At 50.0% G+C, this 21,006-nt stretch overlaps 1 protein-coding gene across 2 annotated transcripts in view; it reads right to left on the reverse strand.

The window, feature by feature from the left end:
- PPRC1 (PPARG related coactivator 1) overlaps window positions 1–21,006 on the reverse strand; it is a 79,126-nt gene that overhangs the window by 21,810 nt on the left and 36,310 nt on the right. The gene's annotated exons all lie outside the window — the stretch shown is intronic.

Here is a 21,006-nt window from a genome sequence, read left to right on the forward strand (position 1 = left end):
ACAATGGGAAATAGTAGGCAGTAATTGGGAGCTGGCACTTTAAAAAATTCTAACCCTGTGGCTAGCTCCTCCCCTACTATCTCCCCTCCAAGCCAGTCTACGTAAAACGGTGCCCAAGGAGAGCTGTAATAAAGAAAACCATAAGGTAGAGGAGGTTATTGACGTCTACTCAACCAGGATAACCCAAACTAACCCTGGAATCGAACCTAATAATAAACAGGTTAACCTGAACTCAACAAGCGGTCATTAATTGAACCGCAAACCGTTAAGCAAAAAACAACAAGGAGGAACAGCGCTGGGCGGGCGTTTAGTGGCCCCTGTGGAATCGGAGAAAGGGATTTATCGGTAAGTACCAAAATCCTGATTTCTCCTTCATCCACTAGGGGCCACTGGAGCGTAGTTACAATGGGGACGTCCCAGAGCTCCCAGAACGGGTGGGAGAGCGCTGAGTCCTGTAAAACCGCTCGGCCAAAGTGAGATGCAGAGGCCGCATAAGTGTCAAACTTGTAGAATTTGACAAACGTATGACGGCCGGACCAAGTAGCCGCCCGACATAAAGTAGTCATAGAGACCCCCCGGGCAGCCGCCCAAGAAGGTCCCACAGAGCGTGTGGAGTGTGCTGAAATGGAAGATGGAGGTACCCGAGAAGTCGCCAAATAAGCTTGTCTGATGGTCAGTCGAATCCATCGAGACAAGGTCTGCTTAGAGGCCGGCCAACCACGGCGGGCAGCGTCGTACAGCACAAATAAGGAATCAGACTTCCGAATAGCCGAAGTTCTATCCACATAGATCTTGAGCGCTCTTACAACGTCCAATGATCTCGCATCCGGAGAGTCCCCCGAGAGGGCCGGGACGACAAGCGGCTGATTGATGTGAAAATCAGACACCACTTTAGGTAGAAAGGACATACGAGTACGAAGCTCGGCCCTATCCGCATGAAACACCAGGTAAGGAGACCTGCAAGAGAGAGCCCCCAGTTCCGACACCCGTCTAGCTGAAGCCAGCGCCAGGAGAAGAACCACCTTCCAGGTGAGATATTTTATCTCTACTGATTCCAGGGGCTCAAACAAAGACTGCAGAAAGGACAGGACAAGACTGAGGTCCCATGGCGCTGTTGGAGGACGGAAGGGAGGCTGTATTCGAAGAACCCCTTGAAAGAAGGTCTGAACCTCAGGCAGCAAGGCTAACCTTTTCTGGAAGTAAACCGAAAGAGCAGAGACCTGCACTTTTAGTGAGCCCAGTCTTAGGCCTGCTGAAAAACCCGCCTGCAAAAAATGGAGAAGACGGGCTAAGCTATACACGGAAGGAGAAAATTCTCGACGTTCACACCATGCTACATAAGCCTTCCAAATGCGGTAGTAGTGAGAAGATGTAACCGACTTTCTAGCCCGAAGCATAGTAGGTATAACTGTACGAGGAATCCCCTTCCTTGTCAAGATGGCTTTCTCAACAGCCACGCCGTCAAACGTAGCCTGCGTAAGTCTGGATAACAAAAAGGACCCTGTTGTAGAAGGGACAACAGATGTAGAGTGGAGTACCAAACCCTGCGTGGCCAATCCGGAGCCACTAGGAGAACCAGAGCGTCTTCTCTCTTGATGCGTTGCAGAACCTTCGGCAACAGCGGGAAAGGAGGAAAGAGGTAAACGAACTGGAAATTCCAAGGAGCCGTGAGAGCATCCACACCCGCCGCCGCCGGGTCCCTCGTCCGAGAGTAGTAAAGAGGCAACTGATGGTTCAGGCGGGACGCCATGAGGTCGATCTGTGGTTTTCCCCACCGGCGGACCAGTTGCCAAAACACCTGGGGATGTAGTGACCATTCTCCCGGGTGCATGTCCTGCCGGCTTAGATAGTCGGCTTCCCAATTGTCCACTCCCGGAATGAATATTGCCGAGAAGGACAGAGCATACTTCTCCGCCCAGAGAAGGATGTTGGTGACTTCCCTCATCGCTGCGCGGCTGCGAGTGCCGCCCTGACTGTTGATGTATGCTACCGTCGTGGCGTTGTCGGACTGAACTCTGACCGCTCGACCTCGCAGGAGGTGATGTGCCTGCAGCAGGGCGTTGTACACCGCCCTTAGTTCGAGGATGTTTATGGGGAGAGCGGATTCGTGGATTGACCAGCGCCCCTGAAACTGATGTCCCAGGGTCACTGCCCCCCAGCCTCGCAGACTGGCGTCCGTGGTGAGGAGAGTCCAATCCCATATGCCGAACCATCTTCCTTCCAACAGATGGGTCGACTGGAGCCACCAGAGCAGCGATGACCGTGCCTTTGGAGATAGCGTCACCCGCTGATGAAGGAACAGATGAGATCTTGACCATTGATTTAGAAGACACAGCTGAAACGGTCGAGAGTGGAAGCGACCGTACGGAAGAGCCTCGAACGCTGCTACCATCTTTCCCAGCAGGCGAATGCACAGATATACTGACACCCGACGGTGTTGAAGGACCAATCTTACCAGTGTCTGCAGAGAAAGTATCTTGTCCCGCGGAAGGAAAACCCTCTGATGGACTGTGTCGAGAATCATTCCCAGAAACAACAGCCGTTGTGAGGGGCATAAGTGAGACTTCGGAAAATTCAGGACCCACCCGTGTCGGATCAGAAGGTCCTGTGTCATCCGGATATTCTGAAGTAACCGTTCTGCTGAGCTTGCTTTTATTAGCAGTTCGTCCAGATAGGGAACAATTGTCACACCCTGCTTCCGAAGCAGGGCCATCATGACCGCCATGATCTTTGTGAACACTCTGGGGGCAGAAGAGAGACCGAAAGGAAGGGCCTGGAACTGTAAATGAGCGTCCTGTATTGCGAACCGGAGAAAAATAAGAATTTACTTACCGATAATTCTATTTCTCATAGTCCGTAGTGGATGCTGGGGACTCCGTAAGGACCATGGGGAATAGCGGCTCCGCAGGAGACTGGGCACATCTAAAGAAAGCTTTAGGACTATCTGGTGTGCACTGGCTCCTCCCCCTATGACCCTCCTCCAAGCCTCAGTTAGGATACTGTGCCCGGACGAGCGTACACAATAAGGAAGGATTTTGAATCCCGGGTAAGACTCATACCAGCCACACCAATCACACCGTATAACCTGTGATCTGAACCCAGTTAACAGCATGATAACAGAGGAGCCTCTGAAAGATGGCTCACAACAATAATAACCCGATTTTTGTAACAATAACTATGTACAAGTATTGCAGACAATCCGCACTTGGGATGGGCGCCCAGCATCCACTACGGACTATGAGAAATAGAATTATCGGTAAGTAAATTCTTATTTTCTCTAACGTCCTAAGTGGATGCTGGGGACTCCGTAAGGACCATGGGGATTATACCAAAGCTCCCAAACGGGCGGGAGAGTGCGGATGACTCTGCAGCACCAAATGAGTGAACTCCAGGTCCTCCTCAGCCAGGATATCAATTTTGTAGAATTTTACAAACTTATTTGCTCCTGACCAAGTAGCTGCTCGGCAAAGTTGTAAAGCCGAGACCCCTCGGGCAGCCGCCCAAGATGAGCCCACCTTCCTTGTGGAGTGGGCATTTACAGATTTTTGGCTATGGCAGGCCTGCCACAGAATGTGCAAGCTGAATTGTACTACAAATCCAACGAGCAATAGTCTGCTTAAAAGCAGGAGCAACCAGCTTGTTGGGTGCACACAGGATAAACAGCGAGTCAGATTTCCTGACTCCAGCCGTCCTGGAAACATATATTTTCAGGGCACTGACAACGTCTAGCAACTTGGAGGCCTCCAAGTCCCTAGTAGCCGCAGGCACCACCAATAGGTTGGTTCAGGTGAGACGCTGAAACCACCTTGGGGAGAAACTGAGGACGAGTCCTCAATTCCGCCCTGTCCGAATGGAAAATCAGATAAGGGCTTTTTCAGGATAAAGCCGCCAATTCTGACACGCGCCTGGCCCAGGCCAGGGCCAACAGCATGACCACTTTCCATGTGAGATATTTTAACTCCACAGATTTAAGTGGTTCAAACCAATGTGACTTTTGGAACCCAAAACTACATTGAGATCCCAAGTGCCACTGGAGACACAAAAGGAGGCTGTATATGCAGTACCCCTTTTACAAACGTCTGAACTTCAGGGACTGAAGCTAGTTCTTTTTGGAAGAAAATTGACAGGGCCGAAATTTGAACCTTAATGGACCCCAATTTCAGGCCCATAGACACTCCTGTTTGCAGGAAATGTAGGAATCGACCCAGTTGAATTTCCTCCGTCGGGCCTTACTGGCCTCGCACCACGCAACATATTTTCGCCAATTGCGGTGATAATGTTTTTGCGGTTACATCCTTCCTGGCTTTGATCAGGATAGGGATGACTTCATCCGGAATGCCTTTTTTCCTTCAGGATCCGGCGTTCAACCGCCATGCCGTCAAACGCAGCCGCGGTAAGTCTTGGAACAGACAGGGTCCTTGCTGGAGCAGGTCCCTTCTTAGAGGTAGAGGCCACGGATCCTCCGTGAGCATCTCTTGAAGTTCCGGTTACCAAGTCCTTCTTGGCCAATCCGGAACCACGAATATAGTGCTTACTCCTCTCCATCTTATCAATCTCAGTACCTTGGGTATGAGAGGCAGAGGAGGGAACACATACCAGAGCGTCTACAGCTTATTGCCTGAGGGTCCCTGGACCTGGCGCAATACCTGTCGAGTTTTTAATCATGTGGAAGACTTCTGGGTGAAGTCCCCACTCTCCCGGGTGGAGGTCGTGCTGAGGAAGTCTGCTTCCCAGTTGTCCACTCCCGGAATGAATACTGCTGACAGTGCTATCACATGATTTTCCGCCCAGCGAAGAACCCTTGCAGCTTCTGCCATTGCCCTCCTGCTTCTTGTGCCACCCTGTCTGTTTACGTGGGTGACTGCTGTGATGTTGTCCGACTGGATCAACACCGGCTGACCTTGAAGCAGAGGTCTTGCTAAGCTTAGAGCATTGTAAATGTCCCTTAGCTTCAGGATATTTATGTGAAGTGATGTCTCCAGGCTTGACCATAAGCCCTGGATATTCCTTCCCTGTGTGACTGCTCCCCAGCCTCGCAGGCTGGCATCCGTGGTCACCAGGACCCAGTCCTGAATGCCTAATCTGCGGCCCTCTAGAAGATGAGCACTCTGCAACCACCACAGGAGGGACACCCTTGTCCTTGGTGACAGGGTTATCCGCTGATGCATCTGAAGATGCGATCCGGACCATTTGTCCAGCAGGTCCCACTGGAAAGTTCTTGCGTGGAATCTGCCGAATGGGATTGCTTCGTAGGAAGCCACCATTTTACCCAGAACCCTTGTGCATTGATGCACTGAGACTTGGCTCGGTTTTAGGAGGTTCCTGACTAGCTCGGATAACTCCCTGGCTTTCTCCTCCGGGAGAAACACCTTTTTCTGGACTGTGTCCAGGATCATCCCTAGGAACAGAAGACACGTCGTCGGAACCAGGTGCGATTTTGGAATATTGAGAATCCAATCGTGCTGCCGCAACACTACCTGAGATAGTGCTACACCGACCTCCAACTGTTCCCTGGATCTTACCCTTACCAGGGAATTGTCCAAGGAAGGGATAACTAAAATTCACTTCCTTCGAAGGAATATCATCATTTCGGCCATTACCTTGGTAAAGACCCGGGGTGCCGTGTACCATCCATACGGCAGCGTCTGAACTGATAGTGACAGTTCTGTACCATAAACCTGAGGTACCCTTGGTGAGAAGGGTAAATTTTGACATGAAGGTAAGCATCCTTGATGTCCCGAGACATCATGTAGTCCCCTTCTTCCAGGTTCGCAATCACTGCTCTGAGTGACTCAATCTTGAATTTGAACCTCTGTACGTAAGTGTTCAAAGATTTTAGATTTAGAATCGGTCTCACCGAGCCGTCCGGCTTCGGTACCACAACAGTGTGGAATAATACCCCGTTCCCTGTTGCAGGAGGGGTATCTTGATTATCACCTGCTGGGAATACAGCTTGTGAATGGCTTCCAAAACGGTCTCCCTGTCAGAAGGAGACATCGGTAAAGCCGACTTTAGGAAACGGCGAGGGGGAGACGTCTCGAATTCTAATTTGTACCCCTGAGATATCACCTGAAGGATCCAGGGGTCTACTTGCGAGTGAGCCCACTGCGCGCTGAAATTCATTGAGACGGGCCCCCCACCTTGCCCGATTCTGCTTGTAAAGCCCCAGCGTATACTGAGGGCTTGGCAGAGGCGGGAGAGGGTTTCTGTTCCTGGGAACTGGCTGATTTCTGCAGCCTTTTTCCTCTCCCTCTGTCACGGGGCAGAAATGAGGAACCTTTTGCCCGCTTGTCCACGAAAAGACTGCGCCTGATAATACGGCGTCTTCTCATGTTGAGAGGCGACCTGGGGTACAAACGTGGAATTCCCAGCTGTTGCCGTGGCCACCAGGTCTGAAAGACCGACCCCAAATAACTCCTCCCTTAATAAAGCAATACTTCCAAATGCCGTTTGGAATACGCATCACCTGACCACTGACGTGTCCATAACCCTCTACTGGTAGAAATGGACAACGCGCTTAGACTTGATGCCAGTCGGCAAATATTCCGCTGTGCATCACGCATATATAAAAATGCATCTTTTAAATGCTCTATAGGCAAAAATATACTGTCCCTATCTAGGGTATCAATATTTTCAGTCAGGGAATCCGACCACGCCAACCCAGCACTGCACATCCAGGCTGAGGCGATTGCTGGTCGCAGTATAACACCAGTATGTGTGTAAATACCTTTTAGGATACCCTCCTGCTTTCTATCAGCAGGATCCTTAAGGGCGGCCATCTCAGGCGAAGGTAGAGCCCTTACAAGCGTGTGAGCGCTTTATCCCCCCTAGGGGGTGTACCCTAACCTCTGGCGGGAAAGGATATAATGCCAATAACATTTTAGAAATTATCCGTTGTTATCGGGGGAAACCCACGCATCATCACACACCTCATTTAATTTCTCAGATTCAGGAAAACTACAGGTAGTTTTTCCTCACCGAACATAATACCCCTTTTTTGGTGGTACTCGTATTATCAGAAATGTGTAAAACATTTTTCATTGCCTCAATCATGCAACGTGTGGCCCTACTGGAAGTCACATTCGTCTCTTCACCGTCGACACTGGAGTCAGTATCCGTGTCGGCGTCTATATCTGCCATCTGAGGTAACGGGCGCTTTAGAGCCCCTGACGGCCTATGAGACGTCTGGACAGGCACAAGCTGAGTAGCCGGCTGTCTCATGTCAACCACTGTCTTTTATACAGAGCTGACACTGTCACGTAATTCCTTCCAACAGTTCATCCACTCAGGTGTCGACCCCCTAGGGGGTGACATCACTATTACAGGCAATCTGCTCCGTCTCCACATCATTTTTCTCCTCATACATGTCGACACAAAAGTACCGACATACAGCACACACACAGGGAATGCTCTGATAGAGGACAGGACCCCACTAGCCCTTTGGGGAGACAGAGGGAGAGTTTGCCAGCACACACCAGAGCGCTATATATATATATATATACAGGGATAACCTTATATAAGTGTTTTTCCCCTTATAGCTGCTGTATAGTTAATACTGCGCCTAATTAGTGCCCCCCTCTCTTTTTTTAACCCTTTCTGTAGTGTAGTGACTGCAGGGGAGAGACAGGGAGCTTCCCTCCAACGGAGCTGTGAGGGAAAATGGCGCGTGTGCTGAGGAGATAGGCTCCGCCCCTTTTTCGCTGACTTTTCTCCTGCTTTTTTATGGATTCTGGCAGGGGATAAATGCATCCATATAGCCCAGGAGCTATATGTGATGCATTTTTTTGCCATCCAAGGTGTTTTTATTGCGTCTCAGGGCGCCCCCCCCCCAGCGCCCTGCACCCTCAGTGACCGAAGTGTGAAGTGTGCTGAGAGCAATGGCGCACAGCTGCAGTGCTGTGCGCTACCTTGTTGAAGACAGGACGTCTTCTGCCGCCGATTTTCCGGACCTCTTCTGCCTTCTGGCTCTGTAAGGGGGCCGGCGGTGCGGCTCTGGGACCCATCCAAGCTGGGCCTGTGATCGTCCCTCTGGAGCTAATGTCCAGTAGCCTAAGAAGCCCAATCCACTCTGCACGCAGGTGAGTTCGCTTCTTCTCCCCTTAGTCCCTCGATGCAGTGAGCCTGTTGCCAGCAGGTCTCACTGAAAATAAAAAACCTAATCTAAAACTTTTCACTAAGAAGCTCAGGAGAGCCCCTAGTGTGCACCCTTCTCGTTCGGGCACAGAGATCTAACTGAGGCTTGGAGGAGGGTCATAGGGGGAGGAGCCAGTGCACACCAGATAGTCCTAAAGCTTTCTTTAGATGTGCCCAGTCTCCTGCGGAGCCGCTATTCCCCATGGTCCTTACGGAGTCCCCAGCATCCACTTAGGACGTTAGAGAAAGCCTGGTGAGGCGGCCAAATGGGAACATGTAAGTATGCGTCCTTGATGTCTAAGGATGCCAGAAACTCGTCTTTTTCCAACCCCGCAATAACAGACTGGAGGGACTCCATCTTGAACTTGAACACCTTCAAATACGGATTGAGATCTTTCAAGTTCAGGATTGGTCTGACTGAGCCGTCCGGCTTCGGTACTAGAAACAGGCTTGAGTAATAGCCCTGTTTTCGATGATGCGAGGGAACAGGGATCACAACCCTTGCAGACAGAAGCTTCTGGACCGCGGTTTGTAAGGCAACTCCCCGGTTGTCGGAAACTGGCAAACCCGTGGTAAAGAACCGCTGGGGTGGTTGTTCCTGAAAAACGAGCTTGTAACCGCAAGTGATGAGATCCCGAACCCAAGCATCTGGGCAGGACTGTATCCAGACCTCCTTGAAATCCCACAAACGAGCTCCCACCCTGTGATCTCCCAGGTGGGAGGGAGGCCCGTCATGCGGTGGCAGTGCCAGAAGACTTAACGTCTGACTGGGCTGAGGCTGCGGAACCTCTACCCCTGCCGCCGCCTCTACCTCTATGGCCACGGAAGGTAGAAGCTCCACCCCCCCTGGCCTGTCCTCGAAACCTGGAAGGGGCACGAAAGGATCGAAAAGAGGGACCCCTATATGGTCTGCGAGTGGCTGGAGCAGCAGAAGGAAGATAAGCCGACCTACCCCCCGTGGCCGTAGAGATCCAGGCATCCAGATCCTTACCAAACAGAAACTCCCCCGTAAAGGGTAACGCCTCTGCCGCCCTTTTGGATTCCGTATCCGCATGCCAATGCCGGAGCCATAGCGCTCTGCGGGCCGCAATTGTTAAAGCGGAAATTCTAGCTCCGAGAACACCTATGTCCTTGGACGCTTCGCAAAGATAAAGGGCTGATTCACGGATGTGTTCTGCCAAGTCTATCAATTGATCCGCCGGTAATTCGTCACGAATTCCAGAGGACAATTGTTCCGCCCAAGCTTCGATCGCCTTGTTGACCCAACAACCTACCTGCGCCGGGCGCTGCAAAACCCCTGCCGCAGAGTAAATATTCTTTAAGGTAGACTCCAACTTCCTATCTGACGCCTCCTTAAGTGAAGTTGCCCCCGGAACAGGCAGGACCGTCTTTTTGGACAGATGAGACACCGAAGGATCCACGATCGGAGAGGTCTCATAGCGCGTTCTGCTACCTGCGGGAAAAGGATAGGAAGACAACATTTTTCTTGATACCTGAAATTTCGCGTCTGGATGCTTCCAGGCTGTTGTTATAAGCGCATCCAGCTCCTCCGAAACTGGAAAAGTCACCGGCAGGTATTGGTCGGTGCCAAACCTTGAAGGGCGTAAGATGTCTTCCGTCTCCTCCACCTGTAAGACTGAGCGAATAGCAGTAATAAGAGCCTCTATACCCTGAGCTACTGGTTCAGAGTCCTCATATACCTGATCGTCAGTATCCTGGATATCCACATCCTGTATATCCTGTACATCTAACCCCGCCTCATCTAATTGAGGCATATCATCATCAAAGTCCTGTAACACAGAGGCTAGCAATCTCTTTTTGCAGCCTGTTGGGGGTGGCTAAAGGACGGGGCTAGGGAAGGTATTACAGCCCTGGAAAGCCCTTCCACTGACTTTGCCAATGAGACTGCCCATGCAGGTTCTGGCGCCGGTACCGGGACAAGCTGTCGGAACCGGGCCGCCTCTCTATCTTCCCGAGAGGCTTTAAGTTCCCCAGTCAGCAGGGACATCACCTCTGTGAGCTGTGTCGTCCATGTCGGGGCGCTCTGGGGTTCTGAGGAGGGCTGAGCTGATGGCTGTGACTCCTCACCTAAAACCTGACCCTGCTTTTGTGCTGCCTTGGAGCCTTTGGTGGTCATGGCAGCACCTAAACTTGATACCCTTCCCCCACAGGAAAACAGCTATAGGGAGAATGGGAGGGAGGGGAGGGAAGCAGGGAAAAGAATTCAGCCACAGCAGCCGATCTGTCCTGCACGATACTGTGTGCAGTGACAGGCTGCAATAAACAAATATTGTACCTGTAGTGCCCCCCTTCCCCACTGTAACTGCTCTTGTGTGGTCGCGTGGCCTCCGTCCCGCGCTGCTGCTGACAGGAAAAGAACGGGTCCCCAGCGCGCGCGCTACTTCCGGGCGCGCAGAGCGGGATTAAGCCCCGCCCCCCTCCTTGACGGTGCCAAATTTAAAACTGCAGTGTGTCCTTATGTCGGATCCCTGTAGCGGCTCTGTGAGCCGCGCTGGCGGGGATCCGAGCAGTGAGGAGAGCGGGCGGCGGGCGGGACACAGCGCTGTTATTTTTTTTTTTTTTTAATAAATAAAAATGATTAATAATAATCCGAGGAGGGGGGGGGGGGGGGGATTGGGGGGATTGGGGGGGTTGTTAGGGTGCTGTAGGGGTGTTCTGTCACTGTCCCCCTGTAGTCACCAATAATAAAATTAATTCTTCAGAACCCCCGTCACCCCTTCATCCCAACACTCTGGGTGGGGGGGATATACACACCTTTCAGTGGTGGAGGGTGGCCCCGACACACGCAGCGGTGTCCGGCCGTCAGATACTCACCGCTGCCGTGCTGCCGGAATCTTCTGCTGGATGGAGTGGTGTCCGCCAACTCAGGAGAGCTCAGTGTCTCCCTCAGCCGGGGCCCATCCCGAGCCGCACGCAGCTGCGATGGGACCCCGCCGGCAGCTCCCGCGGTGCAGACTGGCAGTGGCAGAGCTGCCAGTCTGTGCGTGTGTGTGTGAAGAAAAATAAAAGAAAAAATTTCTTCAGCTAAACCCAAGTGAACTAGCTCCCTTGGGCACTAAACTAAGACTGGGTTGGAGGGGAGATAGTAGGGGAGGAGCTAGCCACAGGGTTAGAATTTTTTAAAGTGCCAGCTCCCAATTACTGCCTACTATTCCCCATTGTAACTACGTTCCAGTGGCCCCTAGTGGATGGAGAAACAATGAATTACATCAAAGGATTAAATTATATCAATCAATTAAATTGGATGAAATAAACTGCACAGCCGTGGTTAAATTAACAAGTGAAAAAATAGTATGTGAAAAAATAGAATAGAATTACACTGCCGGGGTTAGGTCGGTAACCCCGGCAGTGTAATTCTATTCTATTTTTTCACATAATAAATTAACAAGTGAAAAAATAGTATTTAATTTATTATTTTCATGGCATTCTTACTAGATTTATGCAATCGGGACCGATTATGCTAATTCCAGCATTGACTTGTTACTAATTGAACATTTATTTACTTTATATTATTCGTTTATGTTACTGAGGATCAACATAATTTTTGTTATCCTAATTTCAGTATATATTGGATTGTTACCTTACTTGACGACTATACATCCTTTTATTCCATGATGCTAATAAAAGTTATATTTTATACTTAGATTTTTTCCGTATTTGATTCATGTAATATCTACATTATCATTTAAAAGTAAAGAGTGCGCCCACAAAAAAAAAAAGAGTCTCTTTTTTCTCTTCACTGTTTTTGTTAGCGGCCCCATTGACTTTGGGTGCACCGCCAAATCATAACTGAAAACTGAGCGTTTTCTATAACTATTCATTTTGGCTGATTTGATCTATTTTACCATATTCTATACACCGGTGCGGTATTTATCCAAATACAAAGATTACCATCCACCAGAAAGTTTGCCAAGAATTGCAATTCTTGCAGGAAAAGCAGCACTCGGTGGCTCTGTTGCAAGCTATGCAAGGCCCCAAATTAGCTGGCTAGTTATTGTTTTACATGTGGAATTCCATCCAGTAACTTGCATTACAGGAGCAATGGTCGAGATTGTGCACAGAAATTAAGGGGGTTATTCAGACTGACAGATGCGGCCAGCAACGCAGTTTGCTGCGCGGGCACACATATTGCAGTCGCATCCCCGATGAATGCGACCGCAATGCGAACAACATCGGCGGACGTTCGCGGGTCGGCGATGCAGCATTTGGGGGGCCGGGACCGTTGCGTGCTGTCACACAAAGCCATTTTTTTTTTTTAAATGGCGTGGGGCCGCCTGACCGCGCAGTCCCAGGAGACTACCTTCGTTTTGCTGCGTCCGCAAGCATCCGGAGGCGGCCTCACACATTATGGGCGGACTTGCCCTTTGCTGGGCAGCCCCCAGCATGTGAGGAGATGAACGCAGATCTGACTGTGTCTGCAGCAAACTCCTCCCATCTCTGAATAAAGCCCTAAGTCCATCATTAAATTATGATTGTACTAACCAAACATTAACAGATTTTCCCATAGAGTAGGGCTGATCTTTTCTGGTTGGTGGTTCTCCCCAGAGTCAGATTAGCAAGTTGTAGCAAACAAAAAGAGAGGACTCTTTGTTAGTGCCTCAAAGTCATCTTTTTTTCTTTGCTGCAACTTATTAATGCGCATTACACCAGCTTTGGCCGAGAGATCTATGGCTTCACAATTTATCACCCATGTTATTCTGACTACATTGCACTGCGAAAGCTTTAGGCCTGTGAGGTGCATTGAAAAATAAGAATTTACTTACCGATAATTCTATTTCTCGGAGTCCGTAGTGGATGCTGGGGTTCCTGAAAGGACCATGGGGAATAGCGGCTCCGCAGGAGACAGGGCACAAAAAGTAAAGCTTTCCGATCAGGTGGTGTGCACTGGCTCCTCCCCCTATGACCCTCCTCCAAGCCTCAGTTAGGTACTGTGCCCGGACGAGCATACACAATAAGGGAGGAATTTTGAATCCCGGGTAAGACTCATACCAGCCACACCAATCACACTGTACAACTTGTGATCTGAACCCAGTTAACAGTATGATAACAGAGGAGCCTCTGAAAGATGGCTCCCTACAACAATAACCCGAAATAGTTAACAATAACTATGTACAATTATTGCAGATAATCCGCACTTGGGATGGGCGCCCAGCATCCACTACGGACTCCGAGAAATAGAATTATCGGTAAGTAAATTCTTATTTTCTCTATCGTCCTAGTGGATGCTGGGGTTCCTGAAAGAACCATGGGGATTATACCAAAGCTCCCAAACGGCGGGAGAGTGCGGATGACTCTGCAGCACCGAATGAGAGAACTCCAGGTCCTCCTTAGCCAGAGTATCAAATTTGTAAAATTTTACAAACGTGTTCTCCCCTGACCACGTAGCTGCTCGGCAAAGTTGTAATGCCGAGACCCCTCGGGCAGCCGCCCAAGATGAGCCCACCTTCCTTGTGGAGTGGGCCTTTACAGATTTAGGCTGTGGCAGGCCTGCCACAGAATGTGCAAGTTGGATTGTGCTACAGATCCAACGAGCAATCGTCTGCTTAGACGCAGGAGCACCCATCTTGTTGGGTGCATACAATATAAACAACGAGTCAGATTTTCTGACTCCAGCTGTCCTTGCAATATATATTTTCAATGCTCTGACAACGTCCAGTAACTTGGAGTCCTCCAAGTCACTTGTAGCCGCAGGCACTACAATAGGCTGGTTCAGATGAAATGCTGACACCACCTTAGGGAGAAAATGCGGACGAGTCCGCAGTTCCGCCCTGTCCGAATGGAAAATCAGATATGGGCTTTTGTAAGATAAAGCTGCCAGTTCTGACACTCTCCTGGCCGAAGCCAGGGCTAGTAGCATGGTCACTTTCCATGTGAGATATTTCAAATCCACATTTTTTAGTGGTTCAAACCAATGAGATTTTAGAAAGTCCAAAACCACATTGAGATCCCACGGTGCCACTGGAGGCACTACAGGAGGCTGTATATGCAGCACTCCCTTAACAAAAGTCTGGACTTCAGGGACTGAAGCCAATTCTTTCTGGAAGAAAATCGACAGGGCCGAAATTTGAACCTTAATAGATCCCAATTTGAGACCCATAGACAATCCTGATTGCAGGAAATGTAGGAATCGACCCAGTTGAAATTCCTCCGTCGGAGCACTCCGATCCTCGCACCACGCAACATATTTTCGCCAAATGCGGTGATAATGTTGCACGGTTACTTCCTTCCTTGCTTTAATCAAAGTAGGAATGACTTCTTCCGGCATGCCTTTTTCCTTTAGGATCCGGCGTTCAACCGCCATGCCGTCAAACGCAGCCGCGGTAAGTCTTGAAACAGACAGGGACCCTGCTGAAGCAAGTCCCTCCTTAGAGGTAGAGGCCACGGATCTTCCGTGATCATCTCTTGAAGTTCCGGGTACCAAGTCCTTCTTGGCCAATCCGGAACCACTAGTATCGTTCTTACGCCTCTTTGCCGTATAATTCTCAATACTTTTGGTATGAGAGGCAGAGGAGGAAACACATACACCGACTGGTACACCCAAGGCGTTACCAGCGCGTCCACAGCTATTGCCTGCGGATCTCTTGACCTGGCGCAATACCTGTCCAGTTTTTTGTTGAGGCGAGACGCCATCATGTCCACCATTGGTCTTTCCCAACGGGTTACCAGCATGTGGAAGACTTCTGGATGAAGTCCCCACTCTCCCGGGTGAAGGTCGTGTCTGCTGAGGAAGTCTGCTTCCCAGTTGTCCACTCCCGGGATGAACACTGCTGACAGTGCTATCACATGATTCTCTGCCCAGCGAAGAATCCTTGCAGCTTCTGCCATTGCACTCCTGCTTCTTGTGCCGCCCTGTCTGTTCACATGGGCGACTGCCGTGATGTTGTCCGACTGGATCAACACCGGTTTTCCCTGAAGCAGAGGTTCTGCCTGGCTTAGAGCATTGTAGATTGCTCTTAGTTCCAGAATGTTTATGTGAAGAGACGTTTCCAGGCTCGTCCACACTCCCTGGAAGTTTCTTCCTTGTGTGACTGCTCCCCAGCCTCTCAGGCTGGCGTCCGTGGTCACCAGGATCCAATCCTGTATGCCGAATCTGCGGCCCTCCAATAGATGAGCACTCTGCAACCACCACAGAAGAGATACCCTTGTCCTTGGAGACAGGGTTATCCGCTGGTGCATCTGAAGATGCGACCCTGACCATTTGTCCAACAGATCCCTCTGGAAAATTCTTGCGTGGAATCTGCCGAATGGAATTGCTTCGTAAGAAGCCACCATTTTTCCCAGGACTCTTGTGCATTGATGTACAGACACCTTTCCTGGTTTTAGGAGGTTCCTGACAAGCTCGGATAACTCCTTGGCTTTTTCCTCCGGGAGAAAAACCTTTTTCTGAACCGTGTCCAGAATCATCCCTAGGAACAGCAGACGAGTTGTTGGCATTAACTGGGATTTTGGAATATTCAGAATCCACCCGTGCTGTTTTAGCACTTCTTGAGACCGTGCTAATCCCATCTCTAGCTGTTCTCTGGACCTTGCCCTTATCAGGAGATCGTCCAAGTATGGGATAATTAATACGCCTTTTCTTCGAAGAAGAATCATCATCTCGGCCATTACCTTTGTAAAGACCCGAGGTGCCGTGGACAATCCGAACGGCAGCGTCTGAAACTGATAGTGACAGTTTTGTACGACGAACCTGAGGTACCCCTGGTGTGAGGGGTAAATTGGAACGTGGAGGTACGCATCCTTGATGTCCAAGGATACCATAAAGTCCCCTTCTTCCAGGTTCGCTATCACTGCTCTGAGTGACTCCATCTTGAACTTGAACTTCTTTATGTACAGGTTCAAGGACTTCAGATTTAGAATAGGTCTTACTGAGCCATCCGGCTTCGGTACCACAAATAGAGTGGAATAATACCCCTTTCCTTGTTGTAGAAGAGGTACCTTGACTATCACCTGCTGAGAGTACAGCTTGTGAATGGCTTCCAAGACCGTCTCCCTTTCGGAGGGGGACGTTGGTAAAGCAGACTTCAGGAAACGGCGAGGTGGATCTGTCTCTAGTTCCAACCTGTATCCCTGAGATATTATCTGCAGGATCCAGGGATCTACCTGCGAGTGAGCCCACTGCGCGCTGAAATTCTTGAGACGACCGCCCACCGCCCCCGAGTCCGCTTGAGAAGCCCCAGCGTCATGCTGAGGCTTTTGTAGAAGCGGGGGAGGGCTTCTGTTCCTGGGAAGGAGCTGCCTGTTGCTGTCTCTTCCCCCTTCCTCTGCCTCGTGGCAGATATGAATATCCCTTTGCTCTCTTGTTTTTAAAGGAACGAAAGGGCTGCGGTTGAAAAGTCGGTGTCTTTTTCTGTTGGGGAGTAACTTGAGGTAAAAAGGTGGATTTCCCGGCTGTAGCCATGGCCACCAAATCTGATAGACCGACTCCAAATAACTCCTCCCCTTTATACGGCAAAACTTCCATATGCCGTTTTGAGTCCGCATCGCCTGACCACTGTCGCGTCCATAAACTTCTTCTGGCCGAAATGGACATAGCACTTACCCGTGATGCCAGTGTGCAGATATCCCTCTGTGCATCACGCATATAAAGAAATGCATCCTTTATTTGCTCTAAAGACAGTAAAACATTGTCCCTATCCAGGGTATCAATATTTTCAATCAGGGACTCTGACCAAGCTACTCCAGCACTGCACATCCAGGCTGTCGCTATAGCTGGTCGTAGTATAACACCTGTATGTGTGTATATACTTTTTTGGATATTTTCCATCCTCCTATCTGCTGGATCTTTAAGTGCGGCCGTCTCAGGAGAGGGTAACGCCACTTGTTTAGATAAGCGTGTGAGCGCCTTGTCCACCCTAGGAGGTGTTTCCCAGCGCGCCCTAACCTCTGGCGGGAAAGGGTATAAAGCCAATAACTTCTTTGAAATTAGCATCTTTTTATCGGGGGCAACCCACGCTTCATCACACACCTCATTTAGTTCTTCTGATTCAGGAAAAACTATAGGTAGTTTTTTCACACCCCACATAATACCCTGTTTAGTGGTACCTGTAGTATCAGCTAAATGTAACGCCTCCTTCATTGCCAAAATCATATAACGTGTGGCCCTACTGGAAAATACGGTTGATTCGTCACCGTCGCCACTGGAATCAGTGCCTGTGTCTGGGTCTGTGTCGACCGACTGAGGCAAAGGGCGTTTTACAGCCCCTGACGGTGTTTGAGGCGCCTGGACAGGCACTAATTGATTGTCCGGCCGTCTCATGTCGTCAAACGACTGCTTTAGCGTGTTGACACTATCCCGTAATTCCAAAAATAAAGGCATCCATTCTGGTGTCGACCCCCTAGGAGGTGACATCCCCATATTTGGCAATTGCTCCGCCTCCACACCAATATCGTCCTCATACATGTCGACACACACGTACCGACACACAGCAGACACACAGGGAATGCTCTTAACGAAGACAGGACCCCACTAGCCCTTTGGGGAGACAGAGGGAGAGTTTGCCAGCACACACCAAAGCGCTATATATGACAGGGATAGCCTTATAATAAGTGCTCCCTGTATAGCTGCTTTTATAATATAATTTTTGCCACTATTTTGCCCCCCCTCTCGTTTTACCCTGTTTCTGTAGTGCAGTGCAGGGGAGAGACCTGGGAGCCGTCCTGACCAGCGGAGCTGTGTAAGGAAAATGGCAGCTGTGTGCTGAGGAGATAGGCCCCGCCCCTTTTTCGGCGGGCTCGTCTCCCGCTCTTTAGTGGATTCTGGCAGGGGTTAAATATCTCCATATAGCCCCCGGAGGCTATATGTGAGGTATTTTTTAGCCAAATAGGTTTTCATTTGCCTCCCAGGGCGCTCCCCTCCCAGCGCCCTGCACCCTCAGTGACTGCCGTGTGAAGTGTGCTGAGAGGAAAATGGCGCACAGCTGCAGTGCTGTGCGCTACCTTTAGAAGACTGAGGAGTCTTCTGCCGCCGATTCTGGACCTCTTCTTGTTTCAGCATCTGCAAGGGGGCCGGCGGCGAGGCTCCGGTGACCATCCAGGCTGTACCTGTGATCGTCCCTCTGGAGCTGATGTCCAGTAGCCAAGAAGCCAATCCATCCTGCACGCAGGTGAGTTCACTTCTTCTCCCCTAAGTCCCTCGTTGCAGTGATCCTGTTGCCAGCAGGACTCACTGTAAAATAAAAAACCTAAGCTAAACTTTTCTAAGCAGCTCTTTAGGAGAGCCACCTAGATTGCACCCTTCTCGGCCGGGCACAAAAATCTAACTGAGGCTTGGAGGAGGGTCATAGGGGGAGGAGCCAGTGCACACCACCTGATCGGAAAGCTTTACTTTTTGTGCCCTGTCTCCTGCGGAGCCGCTATTCCCCATGGTCCTTTCAGGAACCCCAGCATCCACTAGGACGATAGAGAAAATATTTTGTTTCAGAACTAAATTAAAATCTCCACAGAAAGTAGAGAGTATACATTCTAAATAATAAGAATTTACTTACCGATAATTCTATTTCTCGGAGTCCGTAGTGGATGCTGGGGTTCCTGAAAGGACCATGGGGAATAGCGGCTCCGCAGGAGACAGGGCACAAAAAGTAAAGCTTTCCGATCAGGTGGTGTGCACTGGCTCCTCCCCCCATGACCCTCCTCCAGACTCCAGTTAGGTACTGTGCCCGGACGAGCGTACACAATAAGGGAGGAATTTTGAATCCCGGGTAAGACTCATACCAGCCACACCAATCACACTGTACAACCTGTGATCTGAACCCAGTTAACAGTATGATAACAGCGGAGCCTCTGAAAAGATGGCTCACGACAACAATAACCCGATTTAGTTAGCAATAACTATGTACAAGTATTGCAGATAATCCGCACTTGGGATGGGCGCCCAGCATCCACTACGGACTCCGAGAAATAGAATTATCGGTAAGTAAATTCTTATTTTCTCTATCGTCCTTGTGGATGCTGGGGTTCCTGAAAGGACCATGGGGATTATACCAAAGCTCCCAAACGGGCGGGAGAGTGCGGATGACTCTGCAGCACCGAATGAGAGAACTCCAGGTCCTCTTTTGCCAGGGTATCAAATTTGTAGAATTTTACAAACGTGTTCTCCCCCGACCACTTAGCTGCTCGGCAAAGTTGTAATGCCGAGACCCCTCGGGCAGCCGCCCAAGATGAGCCCACCTTCCTTGTGGAATGGGCCTTAACAGATTTAGACTGTGGCAGGCCTGCCACAGAATGTGCAAGTTGAATTGTGCTACCAATCCCACGAGCAATCGACTGCTTAGAAGCAGAAGCACCCAGCATTGTTGGGTGCATACAGGATAAACAGCAAGTCAGATTTCCTGACTCCAGCCAACCTGGAAACTATATTTTCAGGGCCCTGATAACATCCAGCAACTTGGAGTCCTCCAAGTCCCTAGTAGCCGCAGGTACCACAATAAGCTGGTTCAGGTGAAACGCTGACACCACCTTAAGGAGAAACTGGGGACGAGTCCGCAGCTTTGCTCTGTCCGAATGGACAATCAGATATGGCTTTGTGAGATAAAGCCGCCAATTCTGACACTCGCCTGGCCGAGGCCAGGACCAACAGCATGGTCATTTTCCATGTGAGATATATCAAATCCACAGATTTGAGTTGTTTAAACCAATGTGATTTTTTAGGAATCCCAAAACTACGTTGAGATCGCCCAGTGCCACTGGAGACATCAAAGGGGCTGTATATGCAGTACTCCCTTAACAACTTCTGGACTTCAGGAACTGAAGCCAATTTCTTTCTGGAAGAAAATCAACAGGCCGAAATTTGAACCTTAATGGACCCAATTTGAGACCCATAGACACTCCTGTTTGCAGGAAATGTAGAAATTAACCTAGTTGAAATTCTTCCGTGGAGCCTTCCTGGACTCACACCCTGGCACATATTTTCACCTAAGTGGTGATAATGTTGTGCGGTCACCTCCTTCCTGGCTCTGACCAGGGTAGGGATGACCTCTTCCGGAATGCCTCTTTCCCTTAGGATCCGGCGTTCACCCGCCTTGGCGTCAACGCAGCTGCGGTAAGTCCCGGAACAGACACGGTTCTTGCCGAATCAAGACCCTTCTTAGTATCTCTTGAAGTTCCGGGAACCAAGTCCTTCTTGGCCAAACCGGAGCCACGAGTATAGTTCTTACTCCTCTCCTTCCTATCATTTTCAATACATTGGGTATGAAAAGCAGAGGATGGAACACATACCCCGACTGGTACACCGACGGTGTTACCAGAGCGTCCCAGCTATTGCCTGAGTGTCTCTTGACCTGGCGCTTCAGGTGGGACGCCATCATAACCACCTTTGGTCTTTCCCAACGGTTTACAATCATGTGGAAACTTCCAGATTAAGTTTCCACTTTTCCGGGTGGAATTCATTTATGCTGAGGAAATCTTCCCAGTTGCCCACTCCCGGAATGAACACTGCTGACAGTGTTATCACATGATTTTCCGCCCAGCGAAGAATCCTTGCTGTCATTGCCCTCCTGCTTCTTGTGTCGCCCCGTCTGATAACGTGGGCGACCGCCATGATGATGTCCTACTGGATCAGCACCGGTTGACTTTGAAGCAGGAGTCTTCCTAGGCTCAGAGCATTGTAAATTGCCCTTAGCTCCAGTATATTCATGTGGAGAGAAGTCTCCAGACTTGACCATACTTCCTTGGAAATTTTTTCCCTGTGTGACTACTCCCCAGCCTACTCAGGCTGGTATCCGTGGTCCCCAGAACACAGTCCTGAATGCTGAGTGTGCTGCCCTCTAAAAGATGAGCACTCTGCAGCCCCCACAGAAGAGACACCCTTGTCCTTGGAGACAGGATTATCCGCTGATGCATCTGAAGATGCGATCC

Source organism: Pseudophryne corroboree, chromosome 3 (genome assembly GCF_028390025.1).
Source record: "Pseudophryne corroboree isolate aPseCor3 chromosome 3, aPseCor3.hap2, whole genome shotgun sequence".
NCBI classification, from domain to species: Eukaryota; Metazoa; Chordata; class Amphibia; order Anura; family Myobatrachidae; genus Pseudophryne; species Pseudophryne corroboree.